Source organism: Vicia villosa, linkage group LG1, assembly GCF_029867415.1.
Source record: "Vicia villosa cultivar HV-30 ecotype Madison, WI linkage group LG1, Vvil1.0, whole genome shotgun sequence".
NCBI lineage: Eukaryota > Viridiplantae > Streptophyta > Magnoliopsida > Fabales > Fabaceae > Vicia > Vicia villosa.
The window spans coordinates 52,796,093-52,809,857 of NC_081180.1; positions in this window are offsets into that span (position 1 = coordinate 52,796,093).

A 13,765-nucleotide genomic window follows, 5' to 3' on the forward strand; every position below is an offset into this window, starting at 1 on the left:
GTCTACCTGAAAAATCAAGTTAATAATATGCGATGTCTATGATGCATGTATGATATGAGATCCTCGAGCTAGAGGAGAAATATGCAAGTTATGTTGTGTATGAATATGCGTATGATGCATGATTGTGAATGTGAATATGAGTGTGAATGTGATGCATGGTTTATGCAGCTTAGAGCGTGTCAAGCTCCTGATTGGGAAAATAAATCCCAGCTTAGTCGTCAAGAAATGAAGGCATTGTGATTGGGAAAATAAATCCCTGCTAGCCATTTGGAAGTGAAGGCATCGTGGTTGTTGATGATCTTCTGTCTCGCTTGAGTACCCTGGGTTGGGGAAATTCTTTGAGAACCAGGATGTTCTATTGAAGGATCTTTGATTACTGCTCGGGGATGAACAGTAGTTTTGAGAGTTCGGACTGTGACGCCCTTTGGAGTGGGAATGAGGAAGATGCATAATCCTCCGATGCACTATCTGACCAAGTTTGGGTGCGGAGATCACACCTTCTGAAGACAGTAATCTGGAACAACCCTGCTGGGGAATAAGACTTCTTTCGAAAGAAAAATCTTTTTGAGGGATTTGTTGAGGAATGTGTCTCCATTGGGGAAACTTCCTTCTGATGCTGGTTTAGGATAATGTCCAAATAATTGGGACATGTCCGGAATGCTATTCCTGTTTTTCCTGGTAAACATCAATCATATTCAAATGCATATGTTCATTCAAAATATCATTGGGATGCTCGCGTATTCAAAACAGAAAAAATGAAAATGTTAGTTATAAGCTGCATTGATTTTTGAAAAGGTGCCGTGATAGGCGGATTAGTATAGGGAGACAACAATCCTAGAAGTAGGAAATTGTCAGAAAGTTTTGAAAAGTATTTATGAAAAGAAATAGCTATGTGAGAACGATCCAGTCAAGTTTCAATTCTGCTATTGCCAATCTGTCTTCGAGCATCTCATCCCTCACTTGTTGGAAGAAAGTGATTGGACTGATCGGTGTCTTTGAGGTGTTGAACCTTGTCGGTGAGTAGGCAGCTGAGCGGGACATAGTTGTATGCTTTATTCCCTAATTTTTGCCTAGGCTGCCCTTTCAGGTTTTCAGCCTACCGGGATTGTATTTGTTTTGTCTCTAATTTTTGCCTGGATCGCCCTTTCGGGTTTTCAATCCACCGAGACGCTCATTTTTGCCTAAGTTGCCCTTTCAGGTTTTCAACTTAGCGAGCTGTATTTTTTTTTTTTTTTTTTTTTTTTTTTAAGCAAAGTACTTTTTGACTATGTCCGCATTCACAGGGTGTGGGAAATCCTCGCCATCCATGGTGGTAAGCAACATGGCACCGCCGGAGAATATTTTCTTGATTATGAATGGTCCCTCGTAGGTGGGGGTCCATTTGCCTCTGGGATCACCTTGTGGTAAGATGATGCGTTTGATAACCAAGCCACCAGTTTGGTATGCTTGACTTTTGACTTTCTTGTTGAATGCTTTGATCATGCGCTTTTGGTATAGCTGGCCATGACAGATAGCTGCAAGTCTTTTCTCATCGATCAAGTGTATTTGGTCGAATCGAGTTTGAATCCAATCGTCTTCGTCTAGATCGGCTTCTTTCATGATCCTTAAGGAAGGAATCTGGATTTCGATTGGGAGAACTGCTTCCATACCGTAGACTAACGAGAATGGAGTTGCCCCTGTTGAAGTACGCGCAGATGTGCGATAACCATGAAGAGCAAAAGGTAACATCTCATGCCAGTCTTTGTAGGTTACTGTCATCTTTTGTATGATTTTCTTGATGTTTTTGTTGGCGGCTTCGACAGCGCCGTTCATCTTTGGTCGATATGGAGAAGAATTATGATGTTTGATCTGGAACTGCGTGCAGAGTTCAGTAATCATTTTGTTGTTTAGATTCGTGCCATTGTCAGTGATGATCCTTTCGGGGATGCCGTACCGACAAATGAGATTGTGCTTGATAAACCTGGCTACCACATTCTTGGTGACAGAAGCATATGAAGCTGCCTCTACCCACTTTGTGAAGTAGTCAATAGCGACCAGGATAAAGCGATGTCCGTTGGAAGCAGTAGGTTTGATTTCTCCAATCATATCAATACCCCACATTGCGAAAGGCCAAGGAGCCGTCAGAACGTTTAATGGAACTGGAGGTACATGCACTTTGTCGGCATATATCTGGCATTTGTGACAAGTTTTGGAATGATGATGGCAATCTGTCTCCATGGTAGACCAGTAGTAACCTGCTCTCAAGATCTTTTTAGCCATTGTATGTCCGTTGGAATGAGTACCGAAGGTACCATTGTGTATGTCTTCCATGATTTGTTCTGCTTCCTTCTTGTTTACGCAACGAAGTAAAGTCGAGTCATGGTTGCGCTTGTACAAAGTTCCATTGCTTAGGAAGAATTTGGAGGCAAATCTCCTTAGAAACTTTCTGTCGTTAATAGATGCTCCTTCAGGGTACTCCTGGGTTTCGAGATACCTTTGTATTTCATGGAACCATGATTTGTCTTCCATTTGTTTGGTATCGATCTCATTGCAATAGGCTGGTTCGTCTTGCCTGTAAATGGTGATCATAGGAGCTTCGTCGTCCCAATTGACTTTGAACATGGATGACATGGTAGCTAAGGCATCAGCTAGTTGATTTTCTTCGCGTGGGATGTGTTCGAAAGTGATCTCCTCGAAGTAAGGAATCAAACTCAACACATGTTCTTTGTATGGAATTAGATTTGGGTGCTTTGTGTCCCATTCCCCTTTGACTTGGTAGATTACCAAGGCCGAGTCTCCGTAGACTTCAAGGAATTTGATTTTTAGATCAATTGCAGCTTTGAGACCCAGAATGCATGCTTCGTATTCGGCTATATTGTTGGTGCAATTGAAACACAATCTGGCGGTGAAGGGTGTATGACCTCCTGTGGGGGAAATGATCACAGCTCCGATGCCATTGCCGAGCGCATTAGAAGCTCCGTCAAAAACCATAGTCCATCGGGATCCTGGTTGTTTGTAGTCATTGACTAGCATAATGTCTTCGTCTGGGAAGTCAAAGTTCAATGCCTGATAATCATCTACTGCTTGATGAGCTAAATGATCAGCTACCACACTTCCTTTGATTGCTTTTTGCGAAGTGTATTGAATGTCATATTCTGTTAGGATCATTTGCCATCTTGCAATCCTTCCAGAGAGAGCAGGTTTTTCGAACACGTATTTGATTGGATCCATCTTGGAGATCAGGAAAGTGGTGTGATTTAGCATATACTGTCTTAGTCGGCGAGCCGCCCATGCTAAGGCACAGCAAGTTTTTTCGAGTAGTGAGTATCTTGTTTCACAATCGGTAAACTTTTTGCTAAGATAGTAGATTGCGTGCTCCTTTCGACCGGAATCGTCATGTTGTCCGAGTACACACCCCATTGAATCTTCTAACACAGTTAGGTACATTATCAGAGGTCTGCCTTCCACAGGAGGTAACAAGATTGGCGGTTTTTGAAGGTATTCTTTGATTTTATCAAAGGCTAACTGGCATTTGTCATTCCATCTTTCCACTTGATCTTTCTTCAGTAATTTGAAGATTGGCACACAAGTAGGAGTCATATGGGCAATGAATCTGGCTATGTAGTTTAGACGTCCCAAGAATCCTCTGACTTGTTTCTCGGTACGGGGTATAGGCATTTCTTGAATGGCTTTGACCTTGGCAGGATCAACCTCAATACCTTTACTGCTGACGATGAAACCTAAGAGTTTACCGGATCTTACTCCAAAGGTACACTTGTTCGGGTTCAGTCGCAATCTGTATTTCTTGAGTCTGTCAAACAGCTTGTGTAAATGACTCAAATGTTCTTCTTCGGTGTTGGATTTTGCGATCATGTCATCGACATACACCTCTATTTCCTGATGAATCATATCATGAAATAGTGTTACCATTGCTCGTTGGTAGGTAGCTCCAGCATTTTTTAGACCAAAGGGCATTACTTTGTAACAAAAGGTTCCCCAGGGAGTTGTGAAGGTTGTTTTTTCCATGTCTTCGGGTGCCATCTTGATTTGATTGTACCCTGAGAATCCGTCCATAAAGGAGAATACCTTGCATTGTGCGGTATTGTCAACTAGTACATCGATGTGCGGTAAAGGGAAATCATCTTTAGGGCTTGCCCGGTTCAGATCTCTGTAGTCTACACACATTCTGACTTTCCCGTCTTTTTTGGGTACAGGCACGATGTTAGCTATCCAAGGAGGATAACTTACAACTTTTAGGAATCCGGCATTGAATTGTTTTTCAACCTCGTCTTTGATCTTTTTTGACATATCAGGCTTACTCCTTCGCAGTCTCTGTTTGACCGGAGTGCTTCCTTCTTTGATTGGCAGGCGATGAACTACAATGTCCGTGTCAAGGCCAGGCATATCTTGATAAGACCAGGCGAATATCTCGGCGTAGTCTTGCAACAATTGAATCAGTCTTTGCTTGACACTGTTTTCTAAGTCAGCCCCAATTCTGACCTCTTTCTTTTCTTCGTCACTGCCCAAGTTGATGACCTCAATCGGCTCCTCATGAGGCTGTATGGCTTTTTCTTCTTGTTCTAGAAGTCTTGCAATTTCTCTTGGCACTTCACAATCTTCCTCACTTTCGTCCTCAGTTTGGTAGATCGGATTTTCAAAGTCATGACGGGCAATAGCAGAGTCGTTATTGACTGGATCCAGCGTGTATGTGAATCTGCATGGTAGATATGTGAGTGTGTATGAAGAGAAAAACATAGCTATTTGAAAGCGAATAAAGAAAGAAAAAGGATCACAAAATTTTGAACATGCAAGCATCCCATGATTTTATTGAATGCACATAATCATGATATGACAAACCCTTTTTGTAGAAGGACCGTTGTGCTAAGGCACACGGCTTTCAAGCTCATGGTTCGATTGTTCAGGAACCACTTTTATCTTTGCACAATATACACAAAGAAAACAGGAAATGGCATTTACTCCTGATCAAAGGAGATCACATCCTCTGCTTTCCAGTTGTTCAATCCACCGTTGTTAGCAGGGAGCACCCAGCTGTTCCAGTTGCAGTTGTTCTTTTCGTCTTCCGTAGCATTGATTCCGCTAGTGGGAAAATGCGTAGGTAATTCTTCAGGATAAGTTGGATGATTTGTTGGATATGAGAATCCAGGTGGAGGTCCCTCTATTGGCTGAGCGAGATGCTCGATAAGGCCGTCCCATGCAGTAGGAATGATGTTTTGAATAGAGACTTGTGCATCCTGATAAGGAGTGTACTGTGACAGAAAATAACCTTCGTTGTTTGGCATCTTCCTGGCTTCTTCAAGAGCGAAGTTGTCGTCGTACTGTTCGTCCCATCCAGTCGGGACAATGTCTTTGATGGGAGTTGAAAAGCTCGGAGGAGCGGAATATTTCACCATATAGTCGTATTTGCCGCTGGGTTCTCCTAGCGTGTCCCATACTTCTTTGGGTGGATTTTGATATTGCTGAGTGACGGGACTTGTGATACTTCCGTCATTTTGATTACCCTCTTCTGTTGGAGTAAGATCTTCCAGAGCAATGTAAGAATTCTGAGGTGTGATATACTGGTAGTTGTAACCGTCATTTGGTCCTCCCACAGCATCCCACATTCCCATGGTAATGGGTGGAATTTCGTCTGGATATGGCTGAATGATGTGGTTCAAGTATGTCCCTTCATCATCAATGGCGTTTACTTCTTGGCTGGCGAAGTGTGATATTAACCCTTCAGAGCGAGGATTTTGATCATTCTTTTGATTTTCACCATTATAGCCCAGACCTAGCTTGTCGGACTTGTAGGGTATATCAGGGAGTTGTCCCCATACTGTGCGATCACCCTGTTCAATCATGGCTTTGGCATCTTTGAGAGAAGCCATAGTTGTAGCTGGAGTAGCAGGAATATGCTTGGTGGTAGAGATATCTGGAGATACAACCTCAAAAGCTTGATACGGAGTTTCGATGGATTCGCCCTCCATCTCAACATACTTGTCGTTGCTCAAGTGACTGACCATATATTCTTCTTCGCCATAGACTGTGACAACCTTTCCTTTTACTGGGTATTTTAACTTCTGATGCAGGGTAGAAGTTACAGCGTTTGCCCCATGTATCCAAGGGCGTCCTAGTAAACAGGAGTATGTTGGAAGAACGTCTATTACGGAAAAGATAACATCGAAAGTTTGAGAGCCCACTCTGATTGGGAGCTTAACTTCTCCGTACACCGTTCTTGTTGACCCATCGAAGGCTCTTACAACCACATCACTTGGTTGTAGCACAACTCCTTTGAAGTCAAGTTTTTCCAGTATTACCTTTGGTAACACGTTTAGAGAGGAACCATTGTCTATTAGCACATGAGACAGAGTGGTGCCGTTGCATTCGATAGAGATGTGCAGGGCCTTGTTGTGATTTCTTCCAGCAGGAGTTAGATCCACATCAGAGAAACCAAGACCATTGGGCACTGTAAGACTGGCGACACAATTCTCAAATTGGTCGATTGGGATTTCTTGAGGCACATGCGCAGCTTGAAGGAACTTCATTAGAGCTTTAGCATGAGCTTCTGAATATTTTAGCAGAGATAACATTGAGATTTTTGAAGCAGTATGCCCCAGTTGTTCGACAATATTGTAATCACTTTTGCAGATGATTTTCAATATTTCGTCCATCTCTTGCTTTGATGGATCCTCAGCAGTGATCTCTACCGGATTTTGAACTGGTTCGATCAGTGGCTCTTTGCCTCGAGTGTTGATATCTGGAATAGGAATTGGAACCTGGATTGGACTAGCAGCAATATTTGGAGAAATTTCTGGTGAAAAGATTCTTCCACTTCTCGTGATCTTGCTAGTGCCTGCAATGTTACTTACAGCTGAAGTAGTTAGTGTTGCGTCCTCTTTAGTCGAGGGATCCTGCTTAACTCCATGAATGTAAACATTAGTGTCATATCCCCATGGGACAGCTTTGTCTGAGGAGTATGGAAATGGAGTTGGTCTAGCAATGACTACTGATGCCACTTTGAGTGTAGCAGAAAGTTTGAATGGAGCCTTGGTAGAGATTTTGAATGGTAAGCTGGAGATCACTGAGACGTCTTCCATTCTTATCCCGTTGGCAAAGACTTTGCCCAACATGTCCATAGAAGGGAGCCTCTCAAACATAATGATACGGCGATCCATGTGTTTTTGAATTCCCATCTTTAGATTTTCACAACCATTGGGTTGGCGTGAGCAATAAAAGCAGTCGGGATCACAACCTGGAAAGTAACCAGCTTGGATGAACTTTCTTTTGACTTCGAGGAGTGGAATTGATACTTCGTTCACATCATAAATGTAAACTGTGTCTATGATAGCATTAACAGTTTTGTCATGCTTTGGCATAGGTGCTGTGATGACATTTGGAGTTTCTGGAGGATCGAACTCAATTTCTCCAGCATCTATCATGTCTTGGATTTTATTTTTCAGGGCCCAGCAGTGATCTGCGTCATGTCCTGGACAGTTTGAATGATAGGCACATGTTGCATCAGGGCGATAATTCAGAGAAGAAGTATTGACATTCTTCGGAGGACCCCTTAATGTGATCAGATCCGCTTTAAGCAAGTGCTGCAATGCCTGAGAGATTGGCATGTTGATTTTGGTGAAAGTTCTTCTTGGTGCATCTGGTCGATGCGTATATTTTGGCTGTTGATCTTTTTGAGGTGCAGATGCGGAGATCATAACTGCCCCTACAGATTGATGCTGATCACTTTTGTGACTTGTCTGAATTTGCGCTGTATTGACCTCATTTCTGATGGGCCTTTTTGTAGTACCAGAGGAGGATCCTACTTGAATTTTTCCATTTCGAATGCCACTTTCGACACGTTCTCCGGTCAGTATTAGGTCAGTGAAACCTGATGATGAACTTCCCAGCAAATGGCTATAGAATGGGCCAGTTAAAGTGCCCATGAACATGTCGACTAGTTCGCGATCAGATAAGGGTGGTTGAACCCTTCCAGCCATATCTCTCCACTTTTGTGCATACTCTTTGAAACTTTCTTTTGGTCCCATAGACATGCCTCGCAATTGAGTACGAGTGGGTGTAAGATCAGCATTGTATTGGTACTGTTTGTAAAAAGCAGCAGCTAATTCTTCCCAAGTATGAACCTTGGTATTTTCTAGCTGGTAGTACCATTCGAGTTGTGTACCTGACAGACTTTCTTGGAAAAAGTGAATCCACAATTTGTTATCTGTTGTATGAGGTTGTATCTTCCTCACATAAGATCTCAAATGTAGTTTTGGACAAGAAACTCCATCATACTTTGCAAAGGTTGGAACTTTGAATTTTGGAGGGATGACAACATCCGACACGAGTCCCAGATCATTGAAATCTAAGCCAGGTATTTTTTGTATTTCCATAGCTTTCATACGATCCTCCAACTGTTGGTATTTGTCATCATCCTGTTCGTCTCCAGAATGATCTTCTTCTTCATTTGAAGAGAGAGAGGGTTTAGCAGAACCCTGGTTGCTTTGATTATCTTCTTGTTCACCATCACCGACTATTTCAGGGATTGGTGGCTTTTTGATCTTTTTGACAGGGATCTTGATCTTCCTTCTCAGGTAACTCAAGCCTGCAGATTCTTTGGGCTTCTTCTTCTTCTTGAGTATCAGGGCTTTCAGCTCTTGTTGCCCCTTTGCCAGTTCCAGAATTGCCACTTGAACTTGGGCATTCTGTACTTCGAGATTCTTGATGCTTGCCTCAGATTCCATCTCTTCTGACTGAAATAAACAGCGAAGAGATGAGAAACCCGTCATGAGAACCTGTTATGAAATGTGTATGACTGGATGCCATGTATGCAATGTGTATGCAATGTATATGAATGCAATGTATGAAATGCAATGTATGAAATGCAATGTGTATGCAATGCATGTGAATGCATGTGTGCAATGTTTTCAAGGATCATAGAGTCTAGATTTGTTAAAGAAGCAACAAACGTTAGTTAATCAATTTATTCTTTTTTCTTTGCCTCATTTGGGCTTACAAGACAGAAAATAAAATAAATGATCTTTCAGGTCTCCCGTGGGCGCTTTTTCTTTGTCCCCAGGAATGCGTTGATTCTTTGTTCTTCTTGAAGCTGTCTGGTGAGCTCGAATAGCCTTCTCTCATAGTCCTGACAGTGTTCTTTGAAGGTGTCTCTTTCCTCTTTGAGTTGAACCCAGGATTTTTGCAACTCTTCCAAGTCAGTTGGCATATCCGGGTGTAGAATAACTTGAGGTTCGTAACCTTCGACTTCTGATTCGATAGTCACAGGTAGAACAGCGGGATAGGGCATCATGAGTTTTTGAGCATGAGTACGCACCCATCTGAGGTAAAGTTCCATAGGAATAGAATTCCATTGCCCCAGAGTTTTGCTTTCTATTCTATAGACACTGTCCCAAGCCTGTATGAATCTTCGTCGGTGTCTGTGAGAATCATTCTCGTAATCAAACACAATGCCACGGATAATCATGTCATGAGGACCGTTGCTTCTTGCATATCCGAATTGGCGTAGAGCTAGAGAGGGATTGTAAGTGATACCTCCTTTAATGCCAAGGAGTGGCACATTAGGGTATTCTCCACAATGATCAATGATAGTAATGTCTCTTTGAAAGAAGTTGTTCCATCGGATATCTGAATGAGATAAAGACATGATTCTGTAAGACCATTGTGCTCTTTGTTCATTTCTCAGTACTGATCGGGGAAGATGACATGTAAACCACCTAGCCAGCAGTGGTATACAGCACATGAGAGTTCCTCGCTTCTTCGTGGTACGAGTGTGTAGAGAGTGTAGGATGTCTCCCAGCAATGTTGGTACCGGGTTGCGAATTAGGAAAAGGTTGATGATGTGTACACTTATGAACTGGTCGGAATTAGGGAACAAAACCAACCCATAGATCAAAAGAGCCATAACTTCTTCAAAAGCTGGATAACTTTTGTTTTCTAGCAGTAGTCGAGCCTTTTCCAGTAAGAATTTGGCAAGCAAACCCTCAACTCCACTCTTTGTTTCCCAATTGGATTTGATTTCTGACTTTTGCAGATGTAAAGCAGCAGCAATGACTTCAGGTTTTGGTTTTCTTTCTAAACCAGTGAAAGGTAATTGATCTCGGATTGGTAATCCAATTAATTCAGAGAATTCTTCCAAAGTGGGTACCAACTGGTAATCAGGAAATGTGAAGCAATGATGTTCAGGGTCGAAGAACTGGAACAGGACCCGTATCATGTCTTCTTCAAACTTTGAGGTAACCAAATGGAGTAGGTGACCATGCTTTTCAGTGAATTGAGCATTCCTGGGGAATTCTGCTACCAAGACTTTGAGTTCAGATGGCACCGTTGAGATATTGATTCGGATGTAATCTCTGGTGGCGGGAGCCATTACCTGCAAAAACAAAAGTAAACTCTTTGATCCTTGAAATGTGTAGTGAAAAATGATGTGTTTATGATGCAAACATGTGGCACACAAAAACAAATCAAACAATAGCCTTAGGTTTAAAGGCTTGCATGAGGTTGATAGGTGATACCCTCCCCTCTGAAGTTGAGTTGGTTGAAAACCTGTCCTAGAATAGTATTCGGGTTCTATGATCCTTGGAGACAACATCTCAATACGGCGCTCGGACGGCCGATCAAGAATATTCCTCGAGGATAACTAGCTTCGATCAATTTCAAAGCTAGCCACTTAATAGGCCACAAGTCAAGTTCAACTAAAAGGTTCTAAGACAAATTAGTGTTAATGACACTTCGGAAGCCTAATATACTCCTTGATCGCTTTCAAGGGACATCAGTATAAACCAAAGTATCACACTAACGATGACTACCAGATCAACCGTATCGGTACATGCCGTACAGTTTCCTTGGTCTATTGTCATATACTTAAGGTATCTCGAGATTCGGGTTAGAATCTTTCACACAAGCAAAGTACCCAAGCAAACCTGTGAAAAGTAAAGCAATCAGATCAAACAATTGAAAACATCGAAATGATCTATACTCTAAAGGTAACCCCTTTTGAAAACATTTTGAATTTGTATTCCCCAGCAGAGTCGCCAGTTCTGTGGACCGTCCTTTCGGGCCATACCCCTCCGTGGGTGGGATACGTGAACTGACTCTTTTTTGTCGATCGGACGCTTTCGCGTCACTTTTGAAAAAGTTTACAGAGTCGCCACCGACCTTTTATTTTATCCAATGAAGGAAAGGTTTATAAAAGAAACAGAAAAAAGACCTTTGAGAGATTCTGGGTAAGGGGGTAGGTTATACAAAGGGAAGGTGTTAGCACCCTTTGTATCCATGGTTATCCATGGGCTCTTTAGTTTGCTTAGCTCATTTGCTTTACTTTTCAATTGATTCGGAATGCTTTACCTGTGTTTTTGAAATACCTTTGTGTTATACCCCAAAATTTGCCCACTTCTTTTTTCAGGAAAAGTTTCAATATGAAAATTAAGAGTCTCATATAAACATGGATTTTTTCAAAATATCCTGACATATGAAGAACTTGGTTTTCAGAATTTTTCTTACACAGTAACTTGGCTTACAGTGGAATTTATTCTTACGCAAACGCCAAATACTGTTCTTTACTTCACAAATACTATTTATTTATTTACAGATAAATAGTACTAACACAATCATGCAGAGTTAACTCTTTTTGCAGGCGCAGAAGCAGGAAACTCACACTATACTGTACACGAACAGTCGGTTGACAGACAAACTGCAGACAGTACAATTCACAGTGATTTGTACAATCAATCAAATCAATCATTCACAATTCAAATTTCCAAGATTTTTGTGTTAGAAGTCTTCTGAATATCACATGATTAGCAGAAACTCAACACTGCACAAAAATCAGGTACGCTTAACTGCCTCCTATACAGACAGTCCCTAATCAGGGTTTTTCTTGTTTTAACAGGAGCAACAAGTTTTGAGAGCTCAAATGGATTTCATATACATCCATACATCTCAAAGTACCATCATACAAATTTTCAAACTTCAATTCACTCAGACGCACCGTCAGCAGCTCAAACAGTCAACAGACGACCCGTTTGACCAAAAAAGTCAACTGACAGTCAAAAATGAAATTTTTTGTCAAAGTCCATATTTTGTCAAAGGATTCAACATTTGATCATTGGATGATCACAATTCATCAAGGAAAGATCAAAAATCAACAAAACCCTAAGATTCAAAATTAGGGTTTTTGCCTGAAAAGTCAACTCAACTTTGACTGATCATAACTCTCTCATCCTTCATCCAAAAAATGTCAACCAAAGCTCATTTTGAAGGAAATTCAATTATCTTTCAAATGCAATTGATCCCATGGTCATAGCATTCACCATTTGAAAAATATGGCCAAAGACATTACAGGTCATTTTCAAAGTCAACAAAAAGACACTTTTTTCAAATGGACACACAAGGAGAACCAAAAATCATTTTGATATGAGACCAAAGACATTGGTTAGAGGACTCTTTGAGGTTTCCAAAAAGTGCAAGATCTCCTTCATATGACAAAAATTGAAGGATTTACACCTTGTTGAAGTTGGCTAAATTTTGGGAAAATGCATGAAATCAACATTGCTCAAAAATGTTTTTTTTCCAAATGAGTCCAAGTTTTTATGGTCCAAACATCTTTGCCATGTTACTATGGGCCTCCCACGACCAAGACAAAGCCCACATCTTTATTGGCCATTTTTTGCATAATTTTATCTTACTTTAAGATTAAAATTAAAAGGAAAATGCATGGATAATGGTTGCTTGGCCTCCAAGTATGACTCACTTCAAGGAATCTTCATTTTTTCTGCAAGAATTGAAGAGCAAGACAAGAGCATTGAATGGAGTCAAGCTTGGTCAACAATTCAAAGATTTTTAATATTTTAAAAATCAAACTTTCAACAAAGACAACAAAGCTTCTTAGCTTGAGTTCCAAGCAACTTTGGGCTATAAAAGAAGCATCATACTTCAGCAAAAGGGGGGACAGACGGGGGACACACGAAATAGGGCAAGAGTATAGCAAGAAATATCACAAAAATTCTCAAAATTTGCATATACTTTGTAATTTTCAAATTCAAATTTCCAATCAATATCAATACCAATAAACACTTCTAATCATCTCCTCAAACATTATAGAGTAAGATTGAGCTCTAAATATAGACATATGAGAGTCGTATAAAGCACTTAAAGCTCTTCATGTACATATGAGTTTTATTTTCGTTTTTGTATATGCAACTAATTTCACTGCAAACTAACCACCCTAACATCCTTATGGGGACCTATATGTGTGATCTGGGCCTTAGCATGAGTGTTCCAACGTGAGGATCAGGCTCCACCATTAAAACGAGTCCATGAGTGTTTAAGCTTCATCTTCTTCGTATCCATAGCTAGGAGCTTCAAACCTTAAAACAAATGACATATTTGGATTCAGGACACTCTAATTAGTGGATCTGGGTCACTTGTTTCTATTGCTAACTCGTATTTTTTGCAGGTTCATAGGTTGTTAAAAAACTGGAATTTTAACGTCCAAATAGGGGAGGTTAAAAACCCCCGCTATTTGAAGCTGAAAACCTCACTTCTGGAGGTTGAAGACGACCACGCGTCCAAGCGTGGTTCGTCTGACTTTTCAGCGCGCCAAGGTGGCCCTTCCCTCAAATCTTATTCGCTGGTCAATCCAGCGTGGGCCCCTGCAAAGACTTTGAATCCCCTTGGATTCAGTGTACACCATCATACCATGCACCTACAAATCTGTGCCCTTGGATCAATCTCAAAGCCAATCCAACGCCTCACACATGCAAGCTCACCATGC